Source organism: Oratosquilla oratoria, chromosome 1 (assembly GCF_046742065.1).
Source record: "Oratosquilla oratoria isolate Oo_2021 chromosome 1, ASM4674206v1, whole genome shotgun sequence".
Taxonomy (NCBI): Eukaryota; Metazoa; Arthropoda; class Malacostraca; order Stomatopoda; family Squillidae; genus Oratosquilla; species Oratosquilla oratoria.
The window spans coordinates 42,592,193-42,609,591 of record NC_134777.1 but is presented as its reverse complement, the minus strand read 5'-3'; the positions used below and the strand labels follow the sequence as shown (position 1 = coordinate 42,609,591).

General features: G+C 40.5%; 1 protein-coding gene across 1 annotated transcript in view; it reads left to right on the top strand.

Moving 5' to 3' along the window:
- The first annotated feature begins 6,928 nt into the window (after nt 1–6,928).
- The window catches only part of LOC143033096 (uncharacterized), a 70,976-nt gene continuing 60,505 nt past the window's right edge, over nt 6,929–17,399 (top strand). Inside the window, exon 1 of the mRNA XM_076198317.1 lies at nt 6,929–7,236. The gene's annotated coding sequence lies outside the window, so the exon portion shown is untranslated. The remainder of the gene's footprint in view (nt 7,237–17,399) is intronic.

The following is a 17,399-nucleotide window of genomic DNA, read 5'->3' as shown; positions in this document are numbered from 1 at the left end:
ACAACGTAATGTGTCTAGAATTTAGGGGAAGGTCAGGAGAAGGGGGCGAATTTTACTTAGTGTCTATGAAATATAGATACATAGTAAATAAACTGCAAACTGTGAATGGTGGAATGTTAGATACTTAGTAACGACAGATGAGTGAGTCACTGTGTGTGTGTGTGTGTATGTGTGTGTGTGTGTGTGTGTGTGTGTGTGTGTGTGTGTGTGTGTGTGTGTGTGTGTGTGTGTGTGTGTGTGTGTGTGTGTGTGTGTGTATGTGTGTGTGTGAGGAGGGTGAAGAGGGAGATAGAGAGCCTTATCACCCTTGCTTGTCACCTTCACCCCCATGCCTTACTGCTGGAGAGAGAGAGAGAGAGAGAGAGAGAGAGAGAGAAAGAGACTTAAATACTTTCAAAGAGAGAAGTATCAACTATGAAGACACCATTCGAACTCATTTGGCAGTATTTTGGCTCTCCCACCTTGTTTTTATTTGTTACTTCTCCTGTCTGCATGGTCTGACACTGATTTTTTTTTTTTTTTTTTTTGGAGGGGGGGGGTTCCTCTTGACATCCTCATCCGCATCCGCAAGGATGTCATATTTTGATATCCGCATCCGCATTTTAGTAGAGACTGATATCCGCATTCTCATTTGCATCCGCAAAATGACATCCACGTATACATCCGCATCCGCAGATGTCTGAAATTCGACATCCGATACATCTCTAATACACACACACATACATACACAGACGCACACATACACGCGCTCCCCCCACACACACGCACACATACACACACGCACACATACACATACGCACATATACACACGCACACATACACACACACACACACACACACACACACACACACACACACACACACACACACACACACACACACACACACACACACACACACACACACACACACACACAAACACACGAGCACACACACACACACACACTAACACACAAACACACATGAGGTTCTTTGCAGATGACACAAAATTGCTGAGGAAAATGAGTACTGAAACGGATTGTGAGTAACTGCAGAGAGGTCTGAACAGGGTTTGGGTTTGGAGTCAGAAGTGGGAAGTGGACTTCAACATTAAGAAATGTAGCATAATGGAATTTGAAAAAGTAAAAAAAAAAAAAAAAAGATCAGGACAATATAAAATCTGTACAAATAAAGTAAAGAAAGTAGAATCTGAGAAAGACCTTGGAGTAATCCTCACAAAGGACATGTCCCCTGACAAACGGATAAACAAAATTGTCGAAGAAACCTACAACTTGCTAAGATCAATAAAGGTGGTTTTTACCTACTTGGACGAAGAAATGGCGAAGAAAATACTAGTCACACTGACTACGCAACGACACTATGGTCACCCAGTCCTAAATATATATATATATATATATATATATATATATATATATATATATATATATATATATATATATATATATATATATATAAGGAAAATTGAAAGAATCCAAAGAGCAACTAATAAGATGGCCCCAACATTTTCAAAAAAGTCATTTGAGGAGAGATTGTCAAAACTGGAATTACAGACTCTGCAACAAAGAAGAGAAAGAGGTGACCTGTTGACTATCTATAGAATCAGGAAAGGCATGGAAGTCCTTGATTGAGAAAACTTACTAAATTGTGATAAGAGAAACACAAGGGGACATGAAAAGAAGCTCAAAAAGGACAGTTATAGAAGAGACATGAAAAAGAACAGTTATAGAAGAGACAAGAAAAAGAACAGCTTTCCACACAAAGTGGTGGATGCATAGAACAAATTGGACGAAACAATAGTGTGTGCAAAAAACATACACGAATTTAAGAGCAAACTAGACACTGCAAGATACAGAGACGGGGTACCACGAGCTCCTTTTTCCGTAAAATACAACTAGGTAAATGTGCGCGTGCGCTCGCACACACACACATACACACACACACACACACACACACACACACACACACACACACACACACACACACACACACACACACACACACACACACACACACATACATACACACCTCGTGGCGCAGTTGATCAAGTTGCCGGCTGCCACTACAGCGGTCCGGGTTCAAATCCCGCCCAGGGCTGAAATAATTTTAGAATCGATGCGCTGTGGGTTGTTACTCCAACTTTCGTGGGCGGGGAGTTGGGGTATGTGTGTGCGTGTGAGGTCACAGCATTATCCATAGATAGGTTATATATGAGCTCTGAGATCTCTTCCGGGATGGAAATAGCTGCCAATCACGAGTCCAACACGTGATCCAAAACCATGGTGAATCACACACACACACACACGCGCGCGCGCGCGCGCACACACACGACTCGGTGGCGCGGTTGGTAGTCTCCGACTGTCACTACGGCGGTCCAGGTTCAAATCCTGCCCAAGGCTGAAATAATTTCAGTATCGCTGCGCTTCGAGTCGTTACTCCAACTCTCGTGGGTGGGGAGTTGGGGTGTGTGTGTGTGAGTGTAAGATCACAGCATTATCCATAGATCGATCATATGAGCTCTGAACTCTCTTCTGGGAGGGAAATAGCTGTCCGTCACGAGTCCAACACGTGATCCAAAGACCAAGGTGAATACACACACACGCACAAATACATACACACGCACAAACGCACACATACACACACACAAACACACACACACACACAAATACAAAAACACAGACACACACACATACAAAAACACATACACACATACACACACACACACACACACACACACAAACACACACAAATACAAAAACAGACACACACACACAGACACACACATACACACACACAAACACACACACACAGACTGTCACTATGGTGGTCCGGGTTCGAATCCTGCCCAGGGCTGAAATAATTTCAGTATCGCTGCGCTTCGAGTCGTTACTCCAACTATTGTGGGCGGGAAGTTAGGGTGTGTGTGCGTGTAAGGTCACAGCATTACCCATAGATCGGTCACACGAGCTCTGAGCTCTCTTTCGGGGGGGGGGGATAGCTGTCGATCACGAGTTCAACCAGTGATCCAAAGACCAAGGTGAAAGGTGAATACAGACACACACACACACACACAAACACACACACAAATACAAAAACACAGACACACACACATACAAAAACACAAACACACACACACACACACACACACACACACACACACACACACGACTCGGTGGCGCGGTTGGTAGAGTCCCAAACTATCACTACGGCGGTCCGGGTTCGAATCCTGCCCAGGGCTGAAAATAATTTCAGTATCGCTGCGCTTCGAGTCGTTACTCCAACTCTCGTGGGCGGGGAGTTGGGTGTGTGTGTGCGTGTAAGGTCAAAGCATTACCCACAGATCGGTCATACGAGCTCTGAGCTCTCTTCCGTGAGGGAAATAGCTGTCGATCACGAGTCCAAGACGTGATCCAAAGACCAAGGTGAAAGACCAAGGTGAATCACACACACACACACGAATCCAGCCTAATGGAACACCATTCTAATGATACTGATGCGGAAGAAGCATTGATAAGGGCTGAAACGTCTCGATCAACTTAACTCATTTTAGCACGATAACCTACTTGGCAGATCTCTGCTGTGGCTGGCATGAGACAACTTTACTCAGGTAAGGGGAAGAATCGAAGGATTTATGACGTCATCGTGCTGATGGTATTAGGGATGGTCACCAGACTGAGGGCCTAGACGACCTGATCGGCGTGCTCCAGCAGGTAGCCAGCTGAACAGCACCATCACAAGGCAAATGTTATCGCCAAAGTTCGATTTAAGAAAAAGAAATATATATATATATATATATATATATATATATATATATATATATATATATATATATATATATATATATAACAGCATGTCTAATACACACACACACACACACACACACACACACACACACACACACACACACACACACACATATATATATATATATATATATGTATATATATATGTATATATATATACTTATATATATATATATATATATATATATACATGTATATATATCGATTCGAAAACGGAGAATCGGGTTATTAAAGAATACAACGGAGCCAGCCATCTTCCTGCATTCAATTGTAGTAAGGCAATAGCTTGCCCTTGTAAATTTATATATTTTAGTATTAATTCTCTTTCAAATTAGGCAATTAGGAGGGGAGAAAATTCCTGCAAACGTTGAAGAGCCAGTTGAAGAAAAACACGCTCACAACAAATAAACAGTAACTGCATGACGGGGGCACACCTAAACCCACGGCCAATTGCAATGCGGGTGTCGCAGTAGTAAGGTGCCGATTAGAAATATGTGCCGACGAAGTGATGGGCATTTTCGAGAAAATTAATGCGTTGAAGAATAAACGAGCAGCATGAGCCCATTGAAGTATGAACCTGTGGTAGGGGTGCATGTAACTCGAGTATCACTCTCTGTCCTTGAGCTCGAGCCAATCTTGTCAGACAAGGCCGACTGACCCGTGTGAGCTCCCCACTTGGGACGGTTTCTCGTAGTCTTGAGCCGATCACTCAACCCAGGAGATCTGGGAATGTTTATACTCCGCCCTCGATGAGGGTAGTCTGCCTATACCGTGGAGTTCTCTGAAACTGATGAAAGAATGATTTTCCACTGAGCAGTGAGGAGTTTCCTTCATCTAAATGAAATCGTCTTGCAGTAGCCATTTGAATTACTAGACTATGACTTCGTTAAAAGAAATCTAGACTTCTCTAAGAACATTTCAACAGCATGTCTAATATTCCTATAGGTTTAATGTCTTATAATTCATCGTTCAGTTTTGCTATATATGACGGAAAGATAAATTGATATTTGGAGATTTGAAAAATAAGATATTATAACCGAAATCGTTTTTCCTCAGACGAACTCTGAACTACTGGCGCTGTTGAAGCCCGCGGAAGCCCGGTGTGATAGCCCCATAATACGGTACATGTGAACGGGGACGAGATAAATATCTAACATTAGGGTAGCGAGGGTTTCCCCCCGTTGAACAATAACTTCGTCTGGCAGCAGCCAAATAAGACAAAGGCTCTCATGAATAGGTTGATAAATGAAACAATATGAACCAGGACTATGATTAATCGCCATTATGACGCACCGACATTTATTTACAGTTTGTAAAATCGACCGCTTATTTGTAAACAAACGCTTGAAATAGCAGACAACGCAGACCTCTGCTGTTCTGGCACAGAAGGTATTAGAGTGCTAGTATGTAACCTTCTCAATAATTTTTAAATGCTTCTAATCTTCACTAAAATCATTTAAGACATCTTTACATTCGCAATCTATACCAATATCATCCTAGGTTAAGGATTTTCAATCCTTATTTCAGATGTTTCCATGTTGCACCATTTTTAATTAGGTCCTTGTATCCATAACCTATCCATTTTCCTCTGTAAAACACAGCTTGCTGCTTCACGGTATCTCCACCAGGTTCGTTTCGAGTGGCTAGAAAGATTGAAAAACAGGGAAAAATTCTAGATTACAATTCGGAACTTGTCAAAGCACCTCGGCCTAGCGAACACAATCAATGTCTTCGAATTAACGACTCCATGAATAACCACACTCAATGTCTCCCGTAAGAACCTCATAGCCTATGATTTTTCTTTGTTTTCTGGGAGCACCTCAGCATGGGTATTTATATATTGAACATGTCAGGACACTGGTCAGAATTTACTTTGATCATGGATAGACCGACTGCCGGTCAGGATATGTTTTGTCGGTCATGTATTGTCCTACATATTGACGTTTGACATTTGTTCGCATGTGTCAATTTTCTCTTTAGGGCTATTGACTTCGACCCGTGCACTAATTTATCGGTGGGGGCTTTTGTTATGGGACACTGTTGGTTGCTGGAGAATCCTTTCAACCCGGTGACAAAATCTGATATTATTTTAATTATTATTATTATTATTATTATTATTATTATTATTATTATTATTATTATTATTATTATTATTATTATTATCATTATTACTATTATTATAATGATTATAGTTATTATCATTATCATTATTATCATTATTATCATTATTATCATTATTATCATTATTATTATTATCATTATTATCATTATTATCATTATTATCATTATTATCATTATTATCATTATTATCATTATTATCATTATTATCATTATCATCATTATTATCATTATCATTATTATCATTATTATCGTCGTCGTCGTCGTCGTCGTCGTCGTCGTCGTCGTCGTCGCCATCATCGTTGTCATCATCGTCGTCATCGTCGTCATCGTCATCATCGTCATTATTGTTGTTATTGTTGTTGTTATTGTTGTTTATTTTTTAGCTTTGAAGCCAGACGTTAATATTCACCTGAACTCTGGACCCTTGTACTGGAGTGATTAAAAACCTGTCATTTATTTTATCATTTTTTTCTGCAGTTTACTTAAGCCGTTTATTTAGCTGCCGCCAGGTGATTTTATTCGGCTTTGTATTCATGTAGGCGTTTCTTTAATCCCCTGTACGTTTCACCATAGTAGGCAAGGTTGCATCATGCATAAATACCGACTGTCATAAAATTTCATTGAGCGAGTCTCTAATAGTCTATAACACTCCTGCAAAGGACGACATCACATGACCCACCTCTATTATGCCCTACACCCGGGGTGTCAAACACGCGGTCCGCCACACTCTTATCTACAGTATATGCGGCCCGCAACGCATATGTGCTCCAGTCTTACAGTCGGCTTGTCTTATGTGTGTATGATTAATTGATCCAGCCTTTCGTCTTTTTAAGTTATCACTTATATTTATAAATCAGATGGTTGTCTTTATATGACAGACATATTTATCATTTTTTAAGCAATGAACATTTCGTCGCGTCGACTCCTTACTGTACGTACTAAACGTGAACGTGGTGCGGCAGGCTCTTGCTTCACTCGACCTTCGAGGACGCGCACTAGTTTTGTTTTGTCCCTCGAGTCAGTTGGACTGTAGGAGCGTTACATATATCAAATATATTTTATACAAAATTACTTTGAACCTTTTCATCATGTTTTCAAAGAAAAGAACGGTTAACAAAGAACATAGCGTGGTGCAGGAAACGTGGAAAAACATTGTATTTTTTAAGTGAATGGAAAAACAACTTGTTTAATTTGTAAGCAAAATGATGAATATGGCCGAAATTTGTGTAAAAGAAAAGTTAGGGAGCTAGAACAGTTACTGAAAAAGTAACAGTCAGTCTTTAAACGTTTTCAAGCCAGTGAGATTCTAGTTCGGGTAAGTTATAGGATTAGACAAGAAATAGCTGTGTCTTCGAAGCCTTTTTCGGGGGGGGGGACTTTATAAAGAAATGTATTTTGTTGTCCACAGAAGATATTTGCCCTGAAAAAGTCAAGCACTTGCAAACATAAGCCTCTTAAGAAATGCATTATCAGATAGAATCAATGAATTATAGAAAATATTAACAGTCAACTCAAAGAATTTCTTGCTAAATTTGTAGCATTTTCTGTAGCAGTTGATGAAAGTACAGATGTAACTGACACGGCAAAACTTGCCGTTTTTATACATGGTGTAAGTGAAAATATACAAGTAACTGAAGGATTTGTAGAACTGGTACTAATGAAGTGAACAACAACGAAGGCTATATTTTTGAATTTGGTAGACTGGATGAAAAATGTGAGTTTGGCTACAGATAGAGCATGTCAAATGGTTGGTAGAAAAGCTGGCGTCTCAACTAAGTTAAAGGAAAAACTAGCTGTGAACTCAGACCATCAAATTCAGTGTTCATTGCATAATTCACAACGAAATGCTTTGCAGTAAGACATTAATGATGAATCATGTCATGAATGTTGTTATCAGGGCAGTGAACTTCATACGTGCACAAGATCTAAACCCCGGACAGTTTCATAACTTATTTGAGGAAATTCACACTCACGGTCGGACTCTGCCATATCACAATAATGTTTGGTGGTTATAGTACATCGAGGAGTCCTACTGAAGCGCTTTTATGGATTAAAGAGTGAAATACAGAGGTTTAAGCATGAGAAAGGAATGGATGTGCAGGTATTAAAAGACAAAGAATGAGTTTAAGATCTAGCTTTCATGGTAGATATGACAGAACACTTGCATTACCTGAATTGGTGATAGATTTACTTGACCCTATTTGTGACTTTGAGATGAAGCTTAAAAAAATTGAACGCCTCCTAGAAACAGATAATACTGCACATTTTCCAATTCTGAAGTCCCTGCAAGACGCACTTGAGTTTCATGGTGATATCAACACCAAAAAGTACTGCAACAAGATTTCCAATTTAGTGAGCGAGTTCGAAGAAAGATTTGCAGACTTTAAAAACCTTGAGCATGATTTTTCTGTCTTCCGCAACCCTTTCGCTGTTAGTGCTGATAAGGCACCAGAATAGTTTCAATTAGAACTAATTGAGCTCCAGTGTAATTCTGTGTTGAAGGATAAGTTTTCAACTGTTGATATTGGCATATTTTATCACTATGTTGGGCCAACATATCCCCGAATTAAATGTTTGGCCTCAATGTTCGGCCTCAATGTTCGGCAGTACGTATGTCTGTGACCAACTATTTTCTGTGATGAACTTACTGATGAACATCTCAACACTGAAGGTGGCCACTGCTCTGATGAGTGTGGTCCGCTGGGGTAAAAGAGTTTGACAACTCTGCACTATACTATCTCATCGACGCATGTATGAGCAAACTAAACTATCATCCAATGAGCTCACAAACGCCTGGACCATGATCTTGGTCCAGGAAACTTTCGATTTTGGTACTTGGCTGACAATAATCAGCGTTTCTATGTTTGATGACAATATTGCACTGAAGAGATGGAGTCATAGAGGTGGGAAAGGAGAGAGAGAATATTTAGCCAGAAGATTTTCTCAAATACGTGTCTTTCAAAATTATTGTTAATTTTCACAGTAGTTTATTTCAAAGAATAGCTAAAATTTAAATGACTCCCGGCTGTCTTTTAATGAACCCGGGTGTATGTTTGTCCCCCACTGAACCGGCAAAAAGGGACACGTGTGCAATAAAAGTTTTAACCGTTAAAAAAAGGAGGGCAACAAATCTTACGATTAGATCACCAGGAACAATGCCTTTAGAAACCGAAGCCGACAAAAAGAAACGTCAAAGACATTTTTGGAAGTGGGTTACAGGTACTCGGAAAATTTCAAAAGCCGCTTTACAAAATGATAAGAGTTTGAGTTGCCGACTACGGAATGAACATGCCCAAACTTTTCCAAGCTTATACCAGGCTTTCAAAAAATGTTGTGTTAAGGAATCTGTGCGGGAATTTCATCGAAAGGTGATTAAGTTCAATGATTCTCTACGAAACAACAAAGATTTTCAAGCGAAGCGAGCAGCGCCGCAGGCCAAGCACCCACGGCGCAGCCAGGTGCTTGTTTATTTCTAAAAATAATCTGTTTAGAAGGTTATCGTTGTAGCCAAATCGCGATTTCGGGTCCATAAATCTTCTTCACTGGTTTAGAGTACTATAGTGCTATTCACTGGTGGAGGAGTGAATGGATTATGGGTTGTGGATCAACTAGATCAGATCACCCGCTTTCACGAGACCGGTTTTTGTGGGAGAGGAAGAAACTCTGGAGGGAAATGAAAGGATGGTTGTGCATAAAAAGGGGTCATTGCCAGTGAGTGAGTTTTAATTGTACTCTCTTGATTTTTATTTGGCCACCAAGAAGACATGTCACAGGAAGCCGGGCGATGAGTGCAGTAGGCAACACGCGCCGAATTAAGGGAGTGAACCACCGTCTGTCCCACCCGTTCTTGCTTCTGACTGATCAATTTCGGGTACAGTGACTCTTGCAATTCCAAACTGTGTGCTGAGCTTTGGCTACAATACTTTTATGTACAAAACTTTCAGGATGAGGAGACAGCTTGTGTCTGTGTATGTTGTAATGATGCTTGTATTTTCTTCTAGGATCTCTCTTGTTACATTTGTCTCCTTGTTCAGTTAAAGATGATCCCTTGAAGCTCCTGGCGTAAATTGATAGCAAAGGCGTCTACTTCGCGTGATTGTCGTCAGGTTAAAGGGAGTTTCTTTCACAGTTCCCTCGTGTGCAGGTGAACCTGAAATCCAGCCAATCCATCAGCCTCCCCGACGCCATTAGCGCATTGGCCGTTGTCTGGGTTGTCTATGACATTGTTACCTTCTAGCTTCTCCAGGCGATTTTTTTTAACCGATACTTTTCCGCTATAGAACCATTATTTCGATCAATTTCATCGCCGAAACATATTTGATGTATTTCTTTCGGGTTGCCGTTGTTTGGTTTTCTTAACCCGAGGGAATTTCGTCCTTTTTTTTTTTTTTTTTTTTTTTTTTTTTTTTTTTTTTTTTTTTTTTTTTTTTTTTTTTTTTTTTTTTTTTTTTTTTTTTTTTTTTTTTTTTTTTTTTGCATCCGACCTAGATATGGATCAAAAGGTCTCCTGTCGGCATGCTTTGCCTTTGTAATCCTTTGTATTTACTTTCAATATTTTGTCCTGGTTGTTGACAGACTATTTTGTTCTGCTTAGGAAGTTCTCTATATTCCTATAAAGGGTTAATCTTTTTAGGACTTGAGGTATCTATAAGAAGGATAGAATCGACTGGAGTTAGTCATAATAAAATTATGAAGGTAGACACTAAAACTCTAAGAGTTAGTTGAGCTTCGAGAATCAGAAATTTCTCAAGATTGCATGGAATTGTTAGGTGTCTGCCTTAGAAATATGATCAAGCAAGATGGGCCTCGGCCAGTGGCAGGTACTCGTACATGGGAACGGGAGGCCTTGTGGACGAGACGGTGATGTTGGGGGTCACGGCAAGTAGAGATGAAGGCCACGCTCCTAATTGTTGATTTATGTTTGAGGAAGTCAGAGAGCAGAGAGGATGAGAAGACAAGAGGACTGCGGATGTAGGCAATAGCAGTGAGTGGAAGGGAGGCTAGGAAGGAGGGAGGGAGAGGGGAAATGTAGAGAGGGGAAAAGAACGTGGCGGAGGATAAAACAGAAAAGGGGAGGGGGATACATTTAAAAAGGAGAAAGGGAGAAAACGACGAGAGAGAAAGAGAAGGGAAAGACGAAAGGGGAGAAGAGCGAGAGATAAAGAGGGAGGATGAGGAGAAAGAGAAAAAAGGAGAAATGGGGTGAGTTGGATCACTGTACTCCTTGCAGTCAGGTAACTCAGCAAGAGATAAGTGTGAGGTTCTTATACGGGGGTTAGGTTTCTATATCGGGGGAGGTTAGGAGGAACAGCTGAGTAGATGGCCACGGATAAGGAGATAAAGTGAAGGACCCAGAAATATGAGAATCGGGAAGTGGAGGAGCGGGTAAGGTGGGATTGCCGAGGAGAGGAGGAGTAACGACTGAGGACGTTTTTTATCCCTTTCTTTCTTTCACATCACTTCGATTCCTAACTGTGACTGCCCCAACAGTCCCTTAAGCGCACAGGGCAAAGGTGACGGCTTCGGCCGCAGTTATACTCCTGGTGTAGGCTCCTCATCACCTTTGTTTCGCCAGTGTAACAAACGCCATCGTGGTGGATACAGTTGTTTTTATTAATATCATTAATGTATTGTCAATATGGGTTTTCTTAAACACTTCACTGCGCCGTACTTGATTCGTTTTATTACGGCTAAAATTGAAAAGACGAAACCATATTGAAGTTCTGAAGTTTTAAATGATTTAGATAAATGTTTTTTTCTAAACGAAGGGCCTCAGTTAAGTACTGGCAGGAATGTGAGGTCGTTTCCAGATGTTTGACTTTGCAATTCTGGAAAGGGGCAATCGACTCTATCACAGCTGAAGCCTCTATTTTCCACTGCTCCCCCCCCCTCTGTTGCTTGCTCAATTTCAATTGTTGCCAAGCAACACCTCCATGCTCCTCTGACAATCTACACCATCCCACTTCCTCTCTTCAAGGTGTGTCTTCCATAAACACCATCGCACGGGCTCAAGCAAAGCCCGTGGGAGTGACATTTCACTCCCAATTAAAAAAAAAAAAAATGTTAACGGTACGTACCATCTGTGATCAATGAAAAAGATAATGCTGGATGCAAAGTAGATAAAGTCTACCATGAATAACGACCAGTCTAGAATATATTTCACATAGTTCAGGGATTTTATCCATAACACTTTTAGTGACTAAAATTAATTTTGAGGTCATAATTTCACTCCAAAATACTAAAATTCCAATTAGAGTTATCCAAAGAGGACCTGCGTGAAGACTTTTATCGAAAAAAATCTAGTGAACGAAATGGCAACACAACCAACTTGATCGTCGGCGTAATTCTTATTCAAGACATGAGATTATGAAAATAAAAATGCAGATTTGGAATTAGATAGAAGTAACGTTTGGACCGCTCAGAAAAAGTGCTTGTGACTGATTTGGTGAAGAATGTCTCTCACAAAAGAAACAAGGCCAGAGACAAAGTAGCAATAGCATTTCGATGTGTAGCACAAGAGAAAGCCGCAAAGTTGCTGCAATAATGACCAATGTCCAGAGTTATCTGTGGTATTTAACAAGTTTTGAATGTGTTCACGGTGTCAAACATGATAGAGAAAAAGTCAGAATATGAATCATCAAAGACAAAAGGAAAAAAGACAAGCGAAAACGAATTAGAAATTGTTAAAGGAATACAGAAAGTTATGTATATATTTAAACTATATCATTGAAAATTTGCGACACAGACTTAGTTCGTATAAGTGGTCCAATATCTGGTTAGATTTCCGGATGCTTGCTTGCTTTGTTAATTCGTTATTCTATGCTGAAATATTTCTCCGAGCATTTGATTAGGCGACAAATTACCTTTGACAGTATTCAGGAGTTTTTTAAACTAATGAAAAGGCAGCATTGATTGCCTTACTTATTGTATACCATACCCTCTTCTTCTTACTTGATATATTCTTTCTAGAAATATTTCTATTGCTCCTTTCCCCAACCAAATTTCGTTAGTGTAAGACTTTCTGTGCTGGTCCAAATTGGTAATCTTATGGTCAAAGTCTTTCTTTCATTAAAAACTTCCATTGTGCTGAGATCAGATGAAATTAATGTTTGCAAGTCACGTGTTCTGATTGTAATGGTGGAGTATACGAAAGCAGGAAATGTGTAATCTTCGTAATTTGCAAAGGATTATGCATGGCAACAATTTTGCCTGTTTTCTGTAATAGCAGGAATGACTAACAATGGAAGTCTATTATCATGGGCAGTTTTTACGCGCAGTGTTTATGGACTCTACCCAAGGTCACGAGCACCATCCCCACCCACCAACAAACAAACACCTCCCCCACCCCCAACCTCACCCGATTACCTACCTCTTCTGGGACGCTACAGCCTCCGCGTACAATCATACACATGGGAAGGTTAAGTCGGGAGACTTTAAGGTTTAATCAGTCCTTTGAGGAATGGAAGATTCTCCCAGACAAATAAAGTCGCCTGGCATTGTTCAGGCTGAAATGCGAAAGTATGATGCAAGGAAAGCCACGACTTGCCCTCAAGTACACGAGCAAAAGTTTTGACCCACACTACATTTTTCACAATGTCAGTATGATGTTTTTTTGTTGAGTACGAGATCTGTTTTCCTATGTATTTATTATACGGCTAGGTCATTTTCTTGAATGAATAATAAAGTGTCAAAGAATTTGAATTTTTAGCAATGAAAAATTCTTGGTTCGAAACTTTTGGTCGTGATTGTACCTATTATGTAATTAGATTAACAAATAAAGGAATAATAGGATGGTGTTATCTGAGAACTAACTATGGTGCACATTTGCTTTTGTGGTGCAACCTACTATGGACGAGCGTGGGTATCGGTAATCTTTTGGACACGAGAATTCCTTTCGTTTGCAGCGCCCTCCCCACCAACAGCACAGTACTTTTTCATCTGCAGGTTGCTATCACGTGCAAATAGTCATTAACTTTTGTTTACATTGCTGAAATGTAAATAGAGATGAATATTAGTTACTTCGTGGACGTGTTAGTCTATATTTTAGTTCATGTCACATAATTCCACCATCCGCCAAGTTCACAATGCAACTAGTTGTGGGATGTCCAAGGTGATCTCAAAATAATTGGCACAAAATGTCATAGCAGGGGACAGAAACTATCTTTTTCATAATGATCTATTATTGTTCATGAGGGACTTTGATATCAGTGACGAATTTGTCCTCTTCAACTGGTGTGTGGGGCACACCTGCAGCTCACCCAGAGGCTCCGAGAAGCTATGTCCGGTTTTATACGTACACACACACACACACACACACACACACACACACACACACACACACACACACACACACACACACACACACACACACACACACAGACAGACAGACACACACACACAAACACACACACACACACACACACACACACACATACACAAACATACACACACACATAAACACACACACACACACACACACACACACACACACACACACACACACACACACACACACACACACATACATACATACACACACAGACACACACACAGACACACACACACACACACACACACACACACACACACACACACACACACACACACACACACACACACACACACACACACACACACACACACACACACACACACACACACACACACACAATGAGTATGATTTCGCTATAAGCCCTATATAAACACACACACACACACACACACACACACACACACACACACACACACACACACACACACACACACACAAACACAAAATGAGTATAAACACACAAACACACACACACATACACACATACACACACACACAAAATGAGCATGATTTCGCTATAAACCCTATATAGACACACAAACACACACACACACACACACACACACACACACACACACATACACATACACACACACAGATATATAAATACGTGTATATGTGTATACAGTATATATATATATATATATATATATATATATATATATATATATATATATATATACATTTGTATAAACATACTAAAAATATATTTACTGAAACATTTCAGGCAAAAAATTAAACACCCAAAAATGCTGATTTCATCTACACTATTATAACAAAGACTGCTGAACTAACTGTATATTTGAACTCTAACAAGAATAACTTTGCTTATGCAGTACGTTTCAATATATGATTACAAAACATTACAAACTATACAGTGTACTGACTTATAACAGATTAGTTATTTTCTTCCTGAATGAACATGTTGAGAAAAATATTTACAGAGGCATAAAAATCAAAATCTTGAGATTGATATTTATTTGAGTAAAATTTTCATTGTAGGTTTTTCCTCGCTGAAAAGTAAATGGTAACTAAGGCAAGTGTAAAAACGATGAAATGAAATGAAAAAAAAAATAATATAGTTAAGTTTGCTTCATTTTTCTGTGACAGTCGACATGGTTCTATGATTCTTTGTGTACGGATGGCGAGGAGTTGGAACCGTTGAAGTGTCTGCACTTGCCCGCATTGGGTAACAACAATAGTTCTTTGTTTAACAGAGTTGACTGCCGCTCTCTGTTCGACTATTTGAGGTGAAGGTTTCTTGCAGCTGAATAAAATCGTCCATCACTAACTAGAAAAAAATCAAACGCAGCGACAATATTCAATGACAGTGCTTATTCCTTTAAGAGTTTAAGGTATGAAGGTTTCTCCTATCACAAAAGCGACGACACGTTTCAAGGAGATGCTAATGTGAAATTACCTTACCGAAGGGGAAAATGAGTTCCCTAAACATTTTGATTTTATCTTGGATCTTTCAGCACGTATGGTGATCAGGAAGAAAGACTCCGCCAAGAAACAAAGCTGCTAACTCAGTACGTGGATAGAGCAAGTCACTAGGTCACCACTGCTTCTCATTACAGATTAGCAAATTAGGTACTTGATGAGTAACCGTCCTTCGGAAGACCGAGGCACAGTTTCTTTGATTATCGCGCGCGCGCCTGCACGTATTTACCTAGTTATGTTTACCTAGTTGTATTTTACGGGAAGAGAGCTATGCTCGTAGTGACCCCCTTTTGTATCTTTCCTCATGCAGTATGTTCTTAAAGTCATGTATAGTTTTAGCACTCACTGTTTCTTCATTCAGTTTGCTCCAGATATCTACAGTATCACTCTGTGTGGGATATATGTACGTATGTATGTGTGTGTGTGTGTGTGTGTGTGTGTGTGTGTGTGTGTGTGTGTGTGTGTGTGTGTGTATTCACCTCGGATCTGCTGCAGCCTCTTTTCGAGACAGCCAGACACCACCCTACGGCAGTGAGCTCAGAGCTCATTATTAGCAGATCTCTGGGTAGGTCTGAGACCACTCACACTCCACACACCGGTGTGTGTGTGTGTGTGTGTGTGTGTGTGTGTGTGTGTGTGTGTGTGTGTGTGTGTGTGTGTGTGTGTGTTTCCCTAATTGCATTTACCTAATTGTAATATATAGGAAAGGAGCTACGCTCGTTGGGTCAGGTCTTCTACTATTTTATCCTGCCTAGTCTCAAATTCATGCACAGTTCCAACCTATATATCTTTGATTTCCAGTCATCATATTTAGATTTTAATTCATGTACTGTTCCAGCTTGAACTATACCTCCTTTTAAGCCATTGCAAGTATTTATGCATCTATACGAAAAAATATATTTCTTCCCATCCTTTAGACATGTAGTCTTCCTTAATATGTTCTCACGATCTCTTATGGCCATCCTATCCTTAATCAAGAGATCTCTTCTGACAAATGTGTATGTGTGTGGGGGGGAGACATTTACCATGGTATTTGATCACGTCCTCGTGTCCTCGTACCGTGATCGACAGATATTACTCTTCCGATTTATGCGTAATTCGAATTTACATACACACACCCGAACGTGTGTGTGTGTGTGTGTGTGTGTGTGTGTGTGTGTGTGTGTGTGTGTGTGTGTGTGTGTGTGTGTGTGTGTGTGTCTGCGTGCGATGCCAGCGCGCCAGCGCGAGCGCGCGTGCTTCACGAGCATAAGCGAGAGCGTATAATGCGTGTGTAGTGGCACGTGCGTATGGACACGTCTGCGTGAGACAGAGCTCCCCTCCCCCATTCCCCTTCCCCTTAATGCGACTTCTCCCTCTGCGGGGCCTCAATCCCAACTACATAAACAAGGCACACGCGTACCCAAGCGCCCTGAGCCCACGTTGCCTTCGACGAATCGCTTGAGGAGCAGGATCTGATGCTCATATTGCCGCCGCCGTCGCTACCATCGGTCCAGCACACCTCCTCCTGGGGTCGCGATCGAAGCACGACAGACTCAAATGCTTACCTTGATCCATCGTGTGTTTGTGTGTACGTGTGTGTGTGTGTTTATCTAATTATAATGTGCAGAAAAGGAGTTACGCACGTACAGTGCCGCCTCTTTCTTCTCCAGCTACCAGACCTAATTTCAAATTTGCTTTCTGTTTTAGCTTGAGGTATGTTA